Raw genomic sequence first — 19,014 nt, forward strand, 5'->3', positions numbered from 1 at the left:
GAAAAGGTGGCAGTCTTGGGCTCTCAGGTGCCAATGATGGGGCCCCATTACCTTTACAAAAAGCACAATGGCTTTCTGTCCTGGCACCTTTTCCCTAGGAGGAGTCTTCATTGGTCTGGAATTCTGGGCTGTAAAATGGCACTTTCTGGGACCAGCACGTGGCACGCACTGTCGTGCTTTGCGCCCAGGGAAAAGGAGGCAACCTCTGGCTCTCAGATGCCAATGACGGGCCCCCATTAACATTAGAAATGGAACAATCACTTTCTATCCTGAGAGCCTTTTCCCTGGGAGGAGTCGTCATCCATCTGGAATCCTGGGCTGAACAAAGCACTTTCTCTGACCTGCATGTGGCAGGCACCGTCGAGCTTTGCGCCCAGGGAAAAGGTGGCAGCCTTGGGCTCTCAGGTGTCAATTTTGGGGCCCCATTAACCCTAGAAAAGGCACAATTGCTTTCTGCCCTGGCACATCTTCCCTGGGAGAAATCTTCATCGGCCTGGAATTCTGGGATGAGAAACAGCACATTCCTGGACCCGCAAGTGGCACGCACCGTTGAGCTTTGCGCTCAGGGAAAAGGTTGCAGCCTTGAGCTCTCAGGTGTCAATGATGGAGCCCCATTAACCCTAGAAAAGGAACAATCGCTTTCTGTCCTGGCACCTTTCCCAGGGAGGAATCTTCATCGGTTTGGAATTCTGGAATGAGAAACGGCAATTTCCCGGACTCTCACGTAGCACGCATGGTCAAGCTTTGCGCCCAGGGTATAGGAGGCAACCTTGGGCTCTCAGGTGCCAATGATGGAGTCCGATTAACCCTAGAAATGGAACAATCGCTTTCTGTCCTGGGAGCCTCTTCCCTGGGAGGAGTCTTCATCCGTCTGGAATTCAGGGCTGAAAAACGGCACTTTCCCGGACAAGAAAGTGGTACGCGCCGTTGATGTTTGCGCCCACGGAAAAGGTGGCAGCCTTGAACTCTCAGGTGCCAATGATGGGGCACCATTGACCCTAGAAAAGGAAAATTCGATTTCTGACCTGGCACCTTTTCCCTGGGAGGTATCTTTGTCCGTCTGGAATTCTGGGCTGAAAAATGGCACTTCCCTGGACCCGCAAGTGGCACGCGCCGTCGACATTTGCACCCAGGCAAAAGGTGGCAGCCTTGGGCTCTCAGGTGCCAATGATGGGGCCCCGTTAACACTAGAAAAATAACACTTGCTTTCTGTCCTGGCACCTTTTCCCAGGGAGGAATCTTCGTCCGTCTGGAAATCTGGGTTCAAAAATGGCACTGCCCCAAACCCGCACAAGGTACGCACCGTCGAGCTTTGTGCCCAGAAAAAAGGGGGCAGCCTTGGGCTCTCAGCTGCCAATGATGGTGCCCCATTACCCCTACAAAAGGCACAATGGCTTTCTGTCCTGGCACCTTTTCCCAGGGAGGAATCTTCATCGGCTTGGAATTCTGGTCTGAGAATCGTCACTTTCCTGGACCTGCAAGTGGAACGCACCATCGAGCTTTGCGTCCAGGGAAAAGGTGGCAGTCTTGGGCTCTCAGGTGCCAATGATGGGGCCCCATTACCTTTACAAAAAGCACAATGGCTTTCTGTCCTGGCACCTTTTCCCTGGGAGGAGTCTTCATTGGTCTGGAATTCTGGGCTGTAAAATGGCACTTTCTGGGACCAGCACGTGGCACGCTCTGTCGTGCTTTGCGCCCAGGGAAAAGGAGGCAACCTCTGGCTCTCAGGTGCCAATGACGGGCCCCCATTAACACTAGAAATGGAACAATCGCTTTCTGTCCTGGGAGCCCTTTCCCTGGGAGGAGTCATCAGCCGTCTGGAATCCTGGGCTAAACAAAGGTCTTTCTCTGACCTGCACGTGGCAGGCACCATCTAGCTTTGCGCCCAGGGAAAAGGTGGCAGCCTTGGGCTCTCAGGTGCCAGTGATGGGTCCCCGTTAACACTAGATAAATAACAATCGCTTTCTGTCCTGGCACCTTTTCCCTGGGAGGAATCTTCGTCCGTCTGGAATTCTGGGCTGAAAAACGGCATTTCCCGGATCTGCAAGTGGAACGCTCCGTCGAGCTTTGTGCCCAGGCAAAAGGTGGCAGCCTTGGGCTCTCAGGTGCCAATGATGGGGCCCCATTACCCCTAGAAAAAGGACAATGGCTTTCTGTCCTAGCACCTTTTCCCAGGGAGGAATCTTCATCGGTCTGGAATTCTGGAATGAGAAACGGCAATTTCCTGGACCCTCAGGTAGCACACACCGTCGAGCTTTGCACCCAGGTTAAAGGAGGCAAGCTTGGGCTCTCAGGTGCCTGTGACAGGGCGCGATTTCGCCTAGAAATGGAACAATCGCTTTCTGTTCTGGCATCTTTTCCCTGGGAGGAATCTTCATCCGTCTAGAATTCTGGGCTAAAAAATGGCACATTCCCAGACAAGAAAGTGGCACACACCCTCGACATTTGCGCCCAGGGAAAAGGTGGCAGCCTTGGGCTCTCAGGTGCCAATGATAGGGCCCCGTTAACACTAGAAAAATAACACTTGCTTTCTGTCCTGGCACCTTTTCCCAGGGAGGAATCTTCGTCCGTCTGGAAATTTGGGTTCAAAAATGGCACTGCCCCAAACCCGCACAAGGTACACACCGTCGACCTTTGCGCCCAGGGAAAAGGAGGCAGCCTTGGGCTCTCAGCTGCCAATGATGGTGTCCCATTACCCCTACAAAAGGCACAATGGCTTTCTGTCCTGGGACCTTTTCCCAGGGAGGAATCTTCATCGGTTTGGAATTCTGGTCTGAGAATCGGCACTTTTCTGGACCCGCAAGTGGAACGCACCATCGAGCTTTGCGTCCAGGGAAAAGTTGGCAGTCTTGGGCTCTCAGGTGCCAATGATGGGGCCCCATTGACCCTAGAAAAGGACAATTCGATTCCTGACCTGGCACCTTTTCCCTGGGAGGTGTCTTCGTCCGTAGGGAATTCTGGGTTGAAAAATGGCACTTTCTGGGACCCGCAAGTGGCACGCGCCAACGACATTTGCGCCCAGGCAAAAGGTGGCAACCTTGGGCTCTCAGGTGCCAATGATGGGGCCCCGTTAACACTAGAAAAATAACACTTGCTTTCTGTCCTGGCACTTTTCCCAGGGAGGAATCTCCGTCCGTCTGGAAATCTGGGTTAAAAATGGCACTGCCCCAAACCGCACAAGGTACACACCGTCGAGCTTTGCGCCCAGGGAAAAGGGGGCAGTCTTGGGCTCTCAGGTGCCAATGATGGGGCCCCATTACCTTTACAAAAAGCACAATGGCTTTCTGTCCTGGCACCTTTTCCCTGGGAGGAGTCTTCATTGGTCTGGAATTCTGGGCTGTAAAATGGCACTTTCTGGGACCAGCACTTGGCACGCACTGTCGTGCTTTGCGCCCAGGGAAAAGGAGGCAACCTCTGGCTCTCAGATGCCAATGACGGGCCCCCATTAACACTAGAAATGGAACAATCACTTTCTGTCCTGGGAGCCCTTTCCCTGGGAGGAGTCGTCAGCCGTCTGGAATCCTGGGCTGAACAAAGCACTTTCTCTGACCTGCACGTGGCAGGCACCATCTAGCTTTGCGCCCAGGGAAAAGGTGGCAGCCTTGGGCTCTCAGGTGCCAGTGATGGGGCCCCGTTAACACTAGATAAATAACAATCGCTTTCTGTCCTGGCACCATTTCCCAGGGAGGAATTTTCGTCCGTCTGGAAATCTGGGTTCAAAAATGGCACTGCCCCAAACACGCACAAGGTACACACCGTCGAGCTTTGCGCCCAGGGAAAAGGGGGCAGCCTTGGGCTCTCAGCTGCCAATGATGGTGCCCCATTACCCCTACAAAAGGCACAATGGCTTTCTGTCCTGGCACCTTTTCCCAGGGAGGAATCTTCATCGGTTTGGGATTCTGGTCTGAGAATCGGCACTTTCCCAAACCCGCAAGTGGAACGCACCATCGAGCTTTGCGTCCAGGGAAAAGGTGGCAGTCTTGGGCTCTCAGGTGCCAATGATGGGGCCCCATTACCTTTACAAAAAGCACAATGGCTTTCTGTCCTATCACCTTTTCCCTGGGAGGAGTCTTCATTGGTCTGGAATTCTGGGCTGTAAAATGGCAATTTCTGGGACCAGCACGTGGCACGCACTGTCGTGCTTTGCGCCCAGGGAAAAGGAGGCAACCTCTGGCTCTCAGATGCCAATGACGGGCCCCCATAAACACTAGAAATGGAACAATCGCTTTCTGTCCTGGGAGCCCTTTCCCCGGGAGGAGTCGTCATCTGTCTGGAATCCTGGGCTGAACAAAGCACTTTCTCTGACCTGCACGTGGCAGGCCCCATCTAGCTTTGCACCCAGGGAAAAGGTGGCAGCCCTGGGCTCTCAGGTGCCAATGATGGGTCCCCGTTAACACTAGATAAATAACAATGGCTTTCTGTCCTGGCACCTTTTCCCAGGGAGGAATTTTCGTCCGTCTGGATTTCTGGGCTGAAAACCGCTCTTTCCCAAACCCGCATGTGGCACGCACCGTCGAGCTTTGTGCCCAGGCAAAAGGTGGCAGCCTTGGGCCCTCAGCTGCCAAATTAGGGGCCGCATTAACCCTAGAAAAGGCACAATCGCTTTCTGTCCTGGCACCTTTTCCCAGGGAGAAATCTTCACTGGCCTGGAATTCTGGGGTGAGAAACGGCCCTTTCCTGGACCCGCACAGGGTATGCACCGTTGAGCTTTGCACCCAGGGAAAAGGTGGCAGCCTTGGGCTCTCAGGTGCCAATGATGAGGCCCAATTAGCATTACAAAATACACAATGGCTTTGTCTCCTGGTACCTTTTCCCAGGGAGGAATCTTCATAGGTCTGGAATTCTGGGCTGAAAAATGGCACCTATCGGGACCCGCACGTGGAACGCTCCGTCGAGCTTTGCGCCCAGGGAAAAGGTGGCAGCCTTGGGCTCTCAGGTGTCAATTTTGGGGCCCCATTAAGCCTAGAAAAGGCACAATTGCTTTCTGTCCTGGCACCATTTCCCTGGGAGAAATCTTCATCGGCCTCGAATTCTGGGATGAGAAACAGCACATTCCTGGACCCGCAAGTGGCACGCACCGTCAAGCTTTGCGCTCAGGGAAAAGGTTGCAGCCTTCGGCTCTCAGGTGCCAGTGATGGGTCCCCATTACTCCTGGAAAAGGAGAAATCCATTCCTGTCCTGGCACCATTTCCCAGGGAGGAATCTTCATAGGTCTGGAATTCTGGAATGAGAAACGGCAATTGCCCGGACCCTCACATAGCACGCATGGTCAAGCTTTGCGCCCAGGGTATAGGAGGCAACCTTGGGCTCTCAGGTGCCAATGATGGGGCCGGATTAACCCTAGAAATGGAACAATCGCTTTCTGTCCTGGGAGCCTCTTCCCTGGGAGGAGTCTTCATCCGTCTGGAATTCAGGGCTGAAAAACGGCACTTTCCCGGACAAGAAAGTGGTACGCGCCGTTGATGTTTGCGCCCACGGAAAAGTTGGCAGCCTTGAACTCTCAGGTGTCAATGATGGGGCACCATTGACCCTAGAAAAGGACAATTCGATTTCTGACCTGGCACCTTTTCCCTGGGAGGTGTCTTCGTCCGTCTGGAATTCTGGGCTGAAAAATGGCACTTCCCCGGACCCGCAAGTGGCACGCGCCGTCGACATTTGCGCCCAGGGAAAAGGTGGCAGCCTTGGGCTCTCAGGTGCCAATGATGGGGCCCCGTTAACACTAGAAAAATATCACTTGCTTTCTGTCCTGGCACTTTTCCCAGGGAGGAATCTTTGTCCGCCTGGAAATCTGGGTTCAAAATTGGCACTGCCCCAAACCCGCACAAGGTACACACCGTCGAGCTTTGCGCCCAGGGAAAAGGTGGCAGCCTTGACTCTCAGCTGCCAATGATGGTGCCCCATTACCCCTACAAAAGGCACAATGGCTTTCTGTCCTGGCACCTTTTCCCAGAGAGGAATCTTCATCGGTTTGGAATTCTGGTCTGAGAATCAGCACTTTCCCAAACCCGCAAGTGGAACCCACCATCGAGCTTTGCGTCCAGGGAAAAGGTGGCAGTCTTGGGCTCTCAGGTGCCAATGATGGGGCCCCATTACCTTTACAAAAAGCACAATGGCTTTCTGTCCTGGCACCTTTTCCCTGGGAGGAGTCTTCATTGGTCTGGAATTCTGGGCTGTAAAATGGCACTTTCTGGGACCAGCACGTGGCACGCACTGTCGTGCTTTGCGCCCAGGGAAAAGGAGGCAACCTCTGGCTCTCAGATGCCAATGACGGGCCCCCATTAACACTAGAAATGGAACAATCGCTTTCTGTCCTGGGAGCCTTTTCCCTGGGAGGAGTCGTCAGCCGTCTGGAATCCTGGGCTGAACATAGCACTTTCTCTGACCTGCATGTGGCAGGCACAATCTAGCTTTGCGCCCAGGGAAAAGGTGGCAGCCTTGGGCTCTCAGGTGCCAAAGATGAGGTCCCATTACCCCTAGAAAAGGCACAATGGCTTTCTGTCCTGACACCTTTTCCCAGAGAGCAATCTTTGTCCGTCTGGAATTCTGGGCTGAAAAACGGCCCTTTCCCAGACCTGCACAGGGTATGCACCGTCGAGCTTTGCACCCAGGGAAAAGGTGGCAGCCTTGGGCTCTCAGGTGCCAATGATGGGGCCCAATTAGCATTACAAAATACACAATGGCTTTGTCTCCTGGTACCTTTTTTCTCTGAGGAATCTTCATAGGTCTGGAATTCTGGGCTGAAAAATGGCACTTTCCTGGACCCGCAGATGGAACGCTCTGTTGAGCTTTGCGCCCAGGGAAAAGGTGGCAGCCTTGGGCTCTCAGGTGTCAATTTTGGGGCCCCATTAAGCCTAGAAAAGGCACAATTGCTTTCTGTCCTGGCACCTTTTTCCTGGGAGAAATCTTCGCTGGCCTGGAATTCTGGGATGAGAAACAGCACATTCCTGGACCCGCAAGTGGCACACACCGTCGAGCTTTGCGCTCAGGGAAAAGGTTGCAGCCTTCGGCTCTCAGGTGCCAATGATGGAGCCCCATTAACCCTAGAAAAGGAACAATCGCTTTCTGTCCTGGCACCTTTTCCCAGGGAGGAATCTTCATCGGTCTGGAATTCTGGAATGAGAAACGGCAATTTCCCGGACCTTCACGTAGCACGCATGGTCGGGCTTTGCGCCCAGGATATAGGAGGCAACCTTGGGCTCTCAGGTGCCAATGATGGGGCCCGATTAACCCTAGAAATGGAACAATCGCTTTCTGTCCTGGGAGCCTCTTCCCTGGGAGGAGTCTTCATCCGTCTGGAATTCAGGGCTGAAAAACGGCACTTTCCCGGACAAGAAAGTGGTACGCGCCGTTGATGTTTGCGCCCACGGAGAAGGTGGCAGCCTTGAACTCTCAGGTGCCAATGATGGGGCACCATTGACCCTAGAAAAGGACAATTCGATTTCTGACCTGGCACCTTTACCCTGGGAGGTGTCTTCGTCCGTCTGGAATTCTGGTCTGAAAAATGGCACTTCCCCGGACCCGCAAGTGGCACGCGCCGTCGACATTTGCGCCCAGGCAAAAGGTGGCAGCCTTGGGCTCTCAGGTGCCAATGATGGGTCCCCGTTAACACTAGATAAATAACAATTACTTTCTGTCCTGGCAATTTTCCCAGGGAGGAATCTTCGTCCGTCTGGAAATCTGGGTTCAAAAACGGCACTGCCCCAAACCCGCACAAGGTACACACCGTCGAGCTTTGCGCCCAGGGAAAAGGGGGCAGCCTTGGGCTCTCAGCTGCCAATGATGCCCCATTACCCCTACAAAAGGCACAATGGCTTTCTGTCCTGACACCTTTTCCCAGAGAGGAATCTTCATCGGTTTGGAATTCTGGTCTGAGAATCGGCACTTTCGCAAACCCGCAAGTGGAACGCACCATCGAGCTTTGCGTCCAGGGAAAAGGTGGCAGTCTTGGGCTCTCAGGTGCCAATGATGGGGCCCCATTACCTTTACAAAAAGCACAATGGCTTTCTGTCCTGGCACCTTTTCCCTGGGAGGAGTCTTCATTGGTCTGGAATTCTGGGCTGTAAAATGGCACTTTCTGGGACCAGCACGTGGCACGCTCTGTCGTGCTTTGCGCCCAGGGAAAAGGAGGCAACCTCTGGCTCTCAGGTGCCAATGACGGGCCCCCATTAACACTAGAAATGGAACAATCACTTTCTGTCCTGGGAGCCCTTTCCCTGGGAGGAGTCATCAGCCGTCTGGAATCCTGGGCTAAACAAAGGTCTTTCTCTGACCTGCACGTGGCAGGCACCATCTAGCTTTGCGCCCAGGGAAAAGGTGGCAGCCTTGGGCTCTCAGGTGCCAGTGATGGGTCCCCGTTAACACTAGATAAATAACAATCGCTTTCTGTCCTGGCACCTTTTCCCTGGGAGGAATCTTCGTCCGTCTGGAATTCTGGGCTGAAAAACGGCATTTCCCGGATCTGCAAGTGGAACGCTCCGTCGAGCTTTGTGCCCAGGCAAAAGGTGGCAGCCTTGGGCTCTCAGGTGCCAATGATGGGGCCCCATTACCCCTAGAAAAAGAACAATGGCTTTCTGTCCTAGCACCTTTTCCCAGGGAGGAATCTTCATCGGTCTGGAATTCTGGAATGAGAAACGGTAATTTCCTGGACCCTCAGGTAGCACACACCGTCGAGCTTTGCACCCAGGTTAAAGGAGGCAAGCTTGGGCTCTCAGGTGCCTGTGACAGGGCGCGATTTCGCCTAGAAATGGAACAATCGCTTTCTGTTCTGGCATCTTTTCCCTGGGAGGAATCTTCATCCGTCTAGAATTCTGGGCTAAAAAATGGCACATTCCCAGACAAGAAAGTGGCACACACCCTCGACATTTGCGCCCAGGGAAAAGGTGGCAGCCTTGGGCTCTCAGGTGCCAATGATAGGGCCCCGTTAACACTAGAAAAATAACACTTGCTTTCTGTCCTGGCACCTTTTCCCAGGGAGGAATCTTCGTCCGTCTGGAAATTTGGGTTCAAAAATGGCACTGCCCCAAACCCGCACAAGGTACACACCGTCGACCTTTGCGCCCAGGGAAAAGGAGGCAGCCTTGGGCTCTCAGCTGCCAATGATGGTGTCCCATTACCCCTACAAAAGGCACAATGGCTTTCTGTCCTGGCACCTTTTCCCAGGGAGGAATCTTCATCGGTTTGGAATTCTGGTCTGAGAATCGGCACTTTTCTGGACCCGCAAGTGGAACGCACCATCGAGCTTTGCGTCCAGGGAAAAGTTGGCAGTCTTGGGCTCTCAGGTGCCAATGATGGGGCCCCATTGACCCTAGAAAAGGACAATTCGATTCCTGACCTGGCACCTTTTCCCTGGGAGGTGTCTTCGTCCGTAGGGAATTCTGGGTTGAAAAATGGCACTTTCTGGGACCCGCAAGTGGCACGCGCCAACGACATTTGCGCCCAGGCAAAAGGTGGCAACCTTGGGCTCTCAGGTGCCAATGATGGGGCCCCGTTAACACTAGAAAAATAACACTTGCTTTCTGTCCTGGCACTTTTCCCAGGGAGGAATCTCCGTCCGTCTGGAAATCTGGGTTAAAAATGGCACTGCCCCAAACCGCACAAGGTACACACCGTCGAGCTTTGCGCCCAGGGAAAAGGGGGCAGTCTTGGGCTCTCAGGTGCCAATGATGGGGCCCCATTACCTTTACAAAAAGCACAATGGCTTTCTGTCCTGGCACCTTTTCCCTGGGAGGAGTCTTCATTGGTCTGGAATTCTGGGCTGTAAAATGGCACTTTCTGGGACCAGCACTTGGCACGCACTGTCGTGCTTTGCGCCCAGGAAAAAGGAGGCAACCTCTGGCTCTCAGATGCCAATGACGGGCCCCCATTAACACTAGAAATGGAACAATCACTTTCTGTCCTGGGAGCCCTTTCCCTGGGAGGAGTCGTCAGCCGTCTGGAATCCTGGGCTGAACAAAGCACTTTCTCTGACCTGCACGTGGCAGGCACCATCTAGCTTTGCGCCCAGGGAAAAGGCGGCAGCCTTGGGCTCTCAGGTGCCAGTGATGGGGCCCCGTTAACACTAGATAAATAACAAGCGCTTTCTCTCCTGGCACCATTTCCCAGGGAGGAATTTTCGTCCGTCTGGAAATCTGGGTTCAAAAATGGCACTGCCCCAAACCCGCACAAGGTACACACCGTCGAGCTTTGCGCCCAGGGAAAAGGGGGCAGCCTTGGGCTCTCAGGTGCCAATGATGGTGCCCCATTACCCCTACAAAAGGCACAATGGCTTTCTGTCCTGGCACCTTTTCCCTGGGAGGAATCTTCATCGGTTTGGGATTCTGGTCTGAGAATCGGCACTTTCCCAAACCCGCAAGTGGAACGCACCATCGAGCTTTGCGTCCAGGGAAAAGGTGGCAGTCTTGGGCTCTCAGGTGCCAATGATGGGGCCCCATTACCTTTACAAAAAGCACAATGGCTTTCTGTCCTATCACCTTTTCCCTGGGAGGAGTCTTCATTGGTCTGGAATTCTGGGCTGTAAAATGGCACTTTCTGGGACCAGCACGTGGCACGCACTGTCGTGCTTTGCGCCCAGGAAAAAGGAGGCAACCTCTGGCTCTCAGATGCCAATGACGGGCCCCCATAAACACTAGAAATGGAACAATCGCTTTCTGTCCTGGGAGCCCTTTCCCCAGGAGGAGTCGTCATCTGTCTGGAATCCTGGGCTGAACAAAGCACTTTCTCTGACCTGCACGTGGCAGGCCCCATCTAGCTTTGCACCCAGGGAAAAGGTGGCAGCCCTGGGCTCTCAGGTGCCAATGATGGGTCCCCGTTAACACTAGATAAATAACAATGGCTTTCTGTCCTGGCACCTTTTCCCAGGGAGGAATTTTTGTCCGTCTGGATTTCTGGGCTGAAAACCGCTCTTTCCCAAACCCGCATGTGGCACGCACCGTCGAGCTTTGTGCCCAGGCAAAAGGTGGCAGCCTTGGGCCCTCAGCTGCCAAATTAGGGGCCGCATTAACCCTAGAAAAGGCACAATCGCTTTCTGTCCTGGCACCTTTTCCCAGGGAGAAATCTTCACTGGCCTGGAATTCTGGGGTGAGAAACGGCCCTTTCCTGGACCCGCACAGGGTATGCACCGTTGAGCTTTGCACCCAGGGAAAAGGTGGCAGCCTTGGGCTCTCAGGTGCCAATGATGAGGCCCAATTAGCATTACAAAATACACAATGGCTTTGTCTCCTGGTACCTTTTCCCAGGGAGGAATCTTCATAGGTCTGGAATTCTGGGCTGAAAAATGGCACCTATCGGGACCCGCACGTGGAACGCTCCGTCGAGCTTTGCGCCCAGGGAAAAGGTGGCAGCCTTGGGCTCTCAGGTGTCAATTTTGGGGCCCCATTAAGCCTAGAAAAGGCACAATTGCTTTCTGTCCTGGCACCATTTCCCTGGGAGAAATCTTCATCGGCCTCGAATTCTGGGATGAGAAACAGCACATTCCTGGACCCGCAAGTGGCACGCACCGTCAAGCTTTGCGCTCAGGGAAAAGGTTGCAGCCTTCGGCTCTCAGGTGCCAGTGATGGGTCCCCATTACTCCTGGAAAAGGAGAAATCCATTCCTGTCCTGGCACCTTTTCCCAGGGAGGAATCTTCATAGGTCTGGAATTCTGGAATGAGAAACGGCAATTGCCCGGACCCTCACATAGCACGCATGGTCAAGCTTTGCGCCCAGGGTATAGGAGGCAACCTTGGGCTCTCAGGTGCCAATGATGGGGCCCAATTAACCCTAGAAATGGAACAATCGCTTTCTGTCCTGGGAGCCTCTTCCCTGGGAGGAGTCTTCATCCGTCTGGAATTCAGGGCTGAAAAACGGCACTTTCCCGGACAAGAAAGTGGTACGCGCCGTTGATGTTTGCGCCCACGGAAAAGTTGGCAGCCTTGAACTCTCAGGTGTCAATGATGGGGCACCATTGACCCTAGAAAAGGACAATTCGATTTCTGACCTGGCACCTTTTCCCTGGGAGGTGTCTTCGTCCGTCTGGAATTCTGGGCTGAAAAATGGCACTTCCCCGGACCCGCAAGTGGCACGCGCCGTCGACATTTGCGCCCAGGGAAAAGGTGGCAGCCTTGGGCTCTCAGGTGCCAATGATGGGGCCCCGTTAACACTAGAAAAATATCACTTGCTTTCTGTCCTGGCACTTTTCCCAGGGAGGAATCTTTGTCCGCCTGGAAATCTGGGTTCAAAATTGGCACTGCCCCAAACCCGCACAAGGTACACACCGTCGAGCTTTGCGCCCAGGGAAAAGGTGGCAGCCTTGACTCTCAGCTGCCAATGATGGTGCCCCATTACCCCTACAAAAGGCACAATGGCTTTCTGTCCTGGCACCTTTTCCCAGAGAGGAATCTTCATCGGTTTGGAATTCTGGTCTGAGAATCAGCACTTTCCCAAACCCGCAAGTGGAACCCACCATCGAGCTTTGCGTCCAGGGAAAAGGTGGCAGTCTTGGGCTCTCAGGTGCCAATGATGGGGCCCCATTACCTTTACAAAAAGCACAATGGCTTTCTGTCCTGGCACCTTTTCCCTGGGAGGAGTCTTCATTGGTCTGGAATTCTGGGCTGTAAAATGGCACTTTCTGGGACCAGCACGTGGCACGCACTGTCGTGCTTTGCGCCCAGGGAAAAGGAGGCAACCTCTGGCTCTCAGATGCCAATGACGGGCCCCCATTAACACTAGAAATGGAACAATCGCTTTCTGTCCTGGGAGCCCTTTCCCTGGGAGGAGTCGTCAGCCGTATGGAATCCTGGGCTGAACATAGCACTTTCTCTGACCTGCATGTGGCAGGCACAATCTAGCTTTGCGCCCAGGGAAAAGGTGGCAGCCTTGGGCTCTCAGGTGCCAATGATGGGTCCCCGTTAACACTAGATAAATAACAATTACTTTCTGTCCTGGCACTTTTTTCAGGGAGGAATCTTCGTCCGTCTGGAAATCTGGGTTCAAAAATGGCACTGCCCCAAACCCGCACAAGGTACACACCGTCGAGCTTTGCGCCCAGGGAAAAGGGGGCAGCCTTGGGCTCTCAGGTGCCAATGATGGTGCCCCATTACCCCTACAAAAGGCACAATGGCTTTCTGTCCTGGCACCTTTTCCCAGGGAGGAATCTTCATCGGTTTGGAATTCTGGTCTGAGAATCGGCACTTTCCCAAACCCGGAAGTGAAAAGCACCATCGAGCTTTGCGTCCAGGGAAAAGGTGGCAGTCTTGGGCTCTCAGGTGCCAATGATGGGGCCCCATTACCTTTACAAAAAGCACAATGGCTTTCTGTCCTGGCACCTTTTCCCTGGGAGGAGTCTTCATTGGTCTGGAATTCTGGGCTGTAAAATGGCACTTTCTGGGACCAGCACGTGGCACGCACTGTCGTGCTTTGCGCCCAGGGAAAAGGAGGCAACCTCTGGCTCTCAGATGCCAATGACGGGCCCCCATTAACACTAGAAATGGAACAATCGCTTTCTGTCCTGGGAGCCCTTTTCCTGGGAGGAGTCGTCAGCCGTCTGGAATCCTGGGCTGAACATAGCACTTTCTCTGACCTGCATGTGGCAGGCACCATCTAGCTTTGCGCCCAGGGAAGAGGTGGCAGCCTTGGGCTCTCAGGTGCCAATGATGGGTCCCCGTTAACACTAGATAAATAACAATTACTTTCTGTCCTGGCACTTTTCCCAGGGAGGAATCTTCGTCCGTCTGGAAATCTGGGTTCAAAAATGGCACTGCCCCAAACCCGCACAAGGTACACACCGTCGAGCTTTGCGCCCAGGGAAAAGGGGGCAGCCTTGGGCTCTCAGGTGCCAATGATGGTGCCCCATTACCCCTACAAAAGGCACAATGACTTTCTGTCCTGACACCTTTTCCCAGGGAGGAATCTTCATCGGTTTGGAATTCTGGTCTGAGAATCGGCACTTTCCCAAACCCGGAAGTGAAAAGCACCATCGAGCTTTGCGTCCAGGGAAAAGGTGGCAGTCTTGGGCTCTCAGGTGCCAATGATGGGGCCCCATTACCTTTACAAAAAGCACAATGGCTTTCTGTCCTGGCACCTTTTCCCTGGGAGGAGTCTTCATTGGTCTGGAATTCTGGGCTGTAAAATGGCACTTTCTGGGACCAGCACGTGGCACGCACTGTCGTGCTTTGCGCCCAGGGAAAAGGAGGCAACCTCTGGCTCTCAGATGCCAATGACGGGCCCCCATTAACACTAGAAATGGAACAGTCGCTTCCTGTCCTGGGAGCCTTTACCCTGGGAGGAGTCGTCATCCGTCTGGAATTCTGGGCTGAACAAAGCACTTTCTCTGACCTGCACGTGGCAGGCACCATCTAGCTTTGCGCCCAGGCAAAAGGTGGCAGCCCTGGGCTCTCAGGTGCCAATGATGGGTCCCCGTTAACACTGGTTAAATAGCAATGCCTTTCTGTCCTGGCACCTTTTCCCTGGGAGGAATTTTCGTCCGTCTGGAATTCTGGCCTGAAAACCGCTCTTTCCCTTACCCGCATGTGGCACGCACCGTCAAGCTTTGTGCCCAGGGAAAAGGTGGCAGCCCTGGGCTCTCAGCTGCCAAATTTGGGGCCCCATTAACCCTAGAAAAGGCACAATGGCTTTCTGTCCTGACACGTTTTCCCAGGGAGAAATCTTCGCTGGCCTGCAATTCTGGGGTGAGAAACGGCACTTTCCCGGACTTGCAAGTGGCACGCGCCATCGACATTTGTGCCCAGGGAAAAGGTGGAAGCCTTGGGCTCTCAGGTGCCAAAGATGGGGCCCCATTACCCTTAGAAAAGGCACAATGCCTTTCTATCGTGTCATTTTTTCCCAGAGAGGAATCGACTTTCGTCTGGAATTCTGGGCTGAAAAACGGCCTTTTCCCGGACCCGCACAGGGTATGCACCGTCGAGCGTTGCACCCAGGGAAAAGGTGGCAGCCTTGGGCTCTCAGGTGCCAATGATGGGGCCCTATTAGCATTACAAAATACACAATGGCTTTGCCTCCTGTAACTTTTTCCCTCTGAGGAATCTTCATAGGTCTGGAATTCTGGGCTGAAAAATGGCACTTTCCCGGACCCGCACGTGGAACGCTCCGTCGAGCTTTGCGCCCAGGGAAAAGGTGGCAGCCTTGGGCTCTCAGGTTTCAATTTTGGGGCCCCATTAACCCTAGAAAAGGCACAATTGCTTTCTGTCCTGGCACCTTTTCCCAGGGAGAAATCTTCATCGGCCTCGAATACTGGGATGAGAAAATGCACATTCCTGGACCTGCAAGTGGCACGCACCGTCGAGCTTTGCGCTCAGGGAAAAGGTGGCAGCCTTGGGCTCTCAGGTGCCAATGATGGGTCCCCATTACTCCTGGAAAAGGAGAAATCCATTCCTGTCCTGGCACCTTTTCCCAGGGAGGAATTTTTGTCCGTCTGGAATTCTGGGTTCAAAAACGGCACTTCCCCGGACCTGCAAGTGGAACGCAACTTCGAGCTTTGTGCCCAGGCAAAAGGTGGCAGCCTTGGGCTCTCAGGTGCCAAATATGGGGCCCCATTACCCCTAGAAAAAGAACAATCGCTTTTTCTCCTGGCACCTTTTCCCAGGGAGGAATCTTCATCGGTCTGGAATTCTGGAATGAGAAACGGCAATTTCCCGGACCCTCACGTAGCACGCATGGTCGAGCTTTGCGCCCAGGGTATAGGAGGCAACCTTGGGCTCTCAGGTGCCAATGATGGGGCCCAATTAACCCTAGAAAAGGCACAATCGCTTTCTGTCCTGGCACCTTTTCCCAGGGAGGAATCTTCATTGGTCTGGAGTTCTGGGCTGAAAAGGGTTTTTTCCCTTGCCCACAGGTGGCACGCTCCGTCGAGCTTTGCACCCAGGGAAAAGGTGGCAGCCTTGGGCTCTCAGGTGCCAAAGATGAGGTCCCATTACCCCTAGAAAAGGCACAATGGCTTTCTGTCCTGACACCTTTTCCCAGAGAGCAATCTTTGTCCGTCTGGAATTCTGGGCTGAAAAACGGCCCTTTCCCGGACCCGCACAGGTATGCACCGTCGAGCTTTGCACCCAGGGAAAAGGTAGCAGCCTTGGGCTCTCAGGTGCCAATGATGGGGCCCAATTAGCATTACAAAATACACAATGGCTTTGTCTCCTGGTACCTTTTCCCTCTGAGGAATCTTCATCGGTCTGGAATTCTGGGCTGAAAAATGGCACTTTCCCGGACCCGCACGTGGAACGCTCCGTTGAGCTTTGCGCCCAGGGAAGAGGTGGCAGCCTTGGGCTCTCAGGTGTCAATTTTGGGGCCCCATTAACCCTAGAAAAGGCACAATTGCTTTCTGTCCTGGCACCTTTTCCCTGGGAGAAATCTTCATCGGCCTCGAATTCTGGGATGAGAAACAGCACATTCCTGGACCCGCAAGTGGCACGCACCGTCGAGCTTTGCGCTCAGGGAAAAGGTTGCAGCCTTCGGCTCTCAGGTGCCAATGATGTGGCGCGATCAACCCTAGGAATGGAACAATCGCTTTCTGTCCTGGCACCTTTTCCCAGGGAGGAATCTTCATCGGTTTGGAATTCTGGTCTGAGAATCGGCACTTTCCTGGACCCGCAAGTGGAACGCACCATCGAACTTTGCGTCCAGGGAAAAGGTGGCAGTCTTGGGCTCTCAGGTGCCAATGATGGGGCCCCATTACCTTTACAAAAAGCACAATGGCTTTCTGTCCTGGCACCTTTTCCCTGGGAGGAGTCTTCATTGGTCTGGAATTCTGGGCTGTAAAATGGCACTTTCTGGGACCAGCACGTGGCACGCACTGTCGTGCTTTGCGCCCAGGGAAAAGGAGGCAACCTCTGGCTCTCAGATGCCAATGACGGGCCCCCATTAACACTAGAAATGGAACAATCGCTTTCTGTCCTGGGAGCCTTTTCCCTGGAAGGAGTCGTCATCCGTCTGGAATCCTGGGCTGAACAAAGCACTTTCTCTGACCTGCACGTGGCAGACAACATCTAATTTTGCGCCCAGGGGAAAGGTGGCAGCCTTGGGCTCTCAGGTGCCAATGATGGGGCCCCATTACCTTTACAAAAAGCACAATGGCTTTCTGTCCTGGCACCTTTTCCCTGGGAGGAGTCTTCATTGGTCTGGAATTCTGGGCTATAAAATGGCACTTTCTGGGACCAGCACGTGGCACGCACTGTCGTGCTTTGCGCCCAGGGAAAAGGAGGCAACCTCCGGCTCTCAGATGCCAATGACGGGCCCCCATTAACACTAGAAATGGAACAATCGCTTTTGGTCCTGGGAGCCCTTTCCCTGGGGGGAGTCGTCATCCGTCTGGAATCCTGGGCTGAACAAAGCACTTTCTCTGACCTGCACGTGGCAGGCACCGTCGTGCTTTGCACCCAGGGAAAAGGTGGCAGCCTTGGGCTCTCAGGTGCCAATGATGGGTCCCCATTAACACTAGATAAATAACAATTACTTTCTGTCCTGGCACCTTTTCCCTGGGAGGAATTTTCGTCCGTCTGGAATTCTGGGCTGAAAACGGAACTTCCCCGGACCTGCAAGTGGAACGCACCGTCGAGCTTTGTGCCCAGGCAAAAGGTGGCAGCCTTGGCTCTCAGGTGCAAATGATGGGGCCCCATTACCCCTAGAAAAAAACAATCGCTTTCTGTCCTGGCACCTTTCCCTTGGAGGAATCTTCATCGGTCTGTATATCTGGCCTGAAAAGGGCTCTTTCCGTTACCCGCATGTGGCACGCACCGTCGACATTTGCGCCCAGGGAAAAGGTGGCAGCCTTGGGCTCTCAGGTGCCAAAGATGAGGTCCCATTACCCCTAGAAAAGGCACAATGGCTTTCTGTCCTGACACCTTTTCCCAGAGAGGAATCGACTTCTGTCTGGAATTCTGGGCTGAAAAACGGCCCTTTCCCAGACCCGCACAGGGTATGCACTGTCGAGCTTTGCACCCAGGGAAAAGGTGGCAGCCTTGGACTCTCAGGTGCCAATGATGGGGCCCAATTAGCATTACAAAATACACAGTGGCTTTGTCTCCTGGTACCTTTTCCCGGCAATTTCCCAAACCCGCACGTGGAACGCTCCGTCGAACTTTGCGCCCAGGGAAAAGGTGGCAGCCTTGGGCTCTCAGGTGTCAATTTTGGGGCCCCATTAAGCCTAGAAAAGGCACAATTGCTTTATGTCCTGGCACCTTTTTCCAGGGAGAAATCTTCATCGGCCTGGAATTCTGGGATGAGAAACAGCACATTCCTGGCCCCACAAGTGGCACGCACTGTCGAGCTTTGCGCTCAGGGAAATGGTTGCAGCCTTCGGCTCTCAGGTGCCAATGATGGGGCCCAATTAACCCTAGAAATGGAACAATCGCTTTCTGTCCTTGGAGCCTCTTCCCTGTGAGGAGTCTTCATCCGTCTGGAATTCAGGGCTGAAAAACGGCACTTTCCCGGACAAGAAAGTGGTATGCGCCGTGGATGTTTGCGCCCACGGAAAAGGTGGCAGCCTTGAACTCTCAGGTGCCAATGATGGGGCACCATTGACCCTAGAAAAGGACAATTCAATTTCTGACCTGGCACCTTTTCCCTGGGAAGTGTCTTCATAGGTCTGGAATTCTGGGCTGAAAAATGGCACCTCCCCGGACCCGCAAGTGGCATGCGCCGTCGACATTTGCGCCCAGGGAAAAGGTGGCAGCCTTGGGCTCTCAGGTGCCAATGATGGGGCCCCGTTAACACTAGAAAAATAACACTTGCTTTCTGTCCTGGCACCTTTTCCCAGGGAGGAATCTTCGTCCGTCTGGAAATCTGGGTTCAAAAATGGCACTGCCCCAAACCCGCACAAGGTACACACCGTCGAGCTTTGCGCCCAGGGAAAAGGGGGCAGCCTTGAGCTCTCAGCTGCCAATGATGGTGCCCCATTACCCCTACAAAAGGCACAATGGCTTTCTGTCCCGGCACCTTTTCCCAGGGAGGAATCTTCATCGGTTTGGAATTCTGGTCTGAGAATCGGCACTTTCCTGGACCCGCAAGTGGAACGCACCATCGAGCTTT

This window comes from Pithys albifrons, chromosome 20 (assembly GCF_047495875.1).
Source record: "Pithys albifrons albifrons isolate INPA30051 chromosome 20, PitAlb_v1, whole genome shotgun sequence".
NCBI lineage: Eukaryota > Metazoa > Chordata > Aves > Passeriformes > Thamnophilidae > Pithys > Pithys albifrons.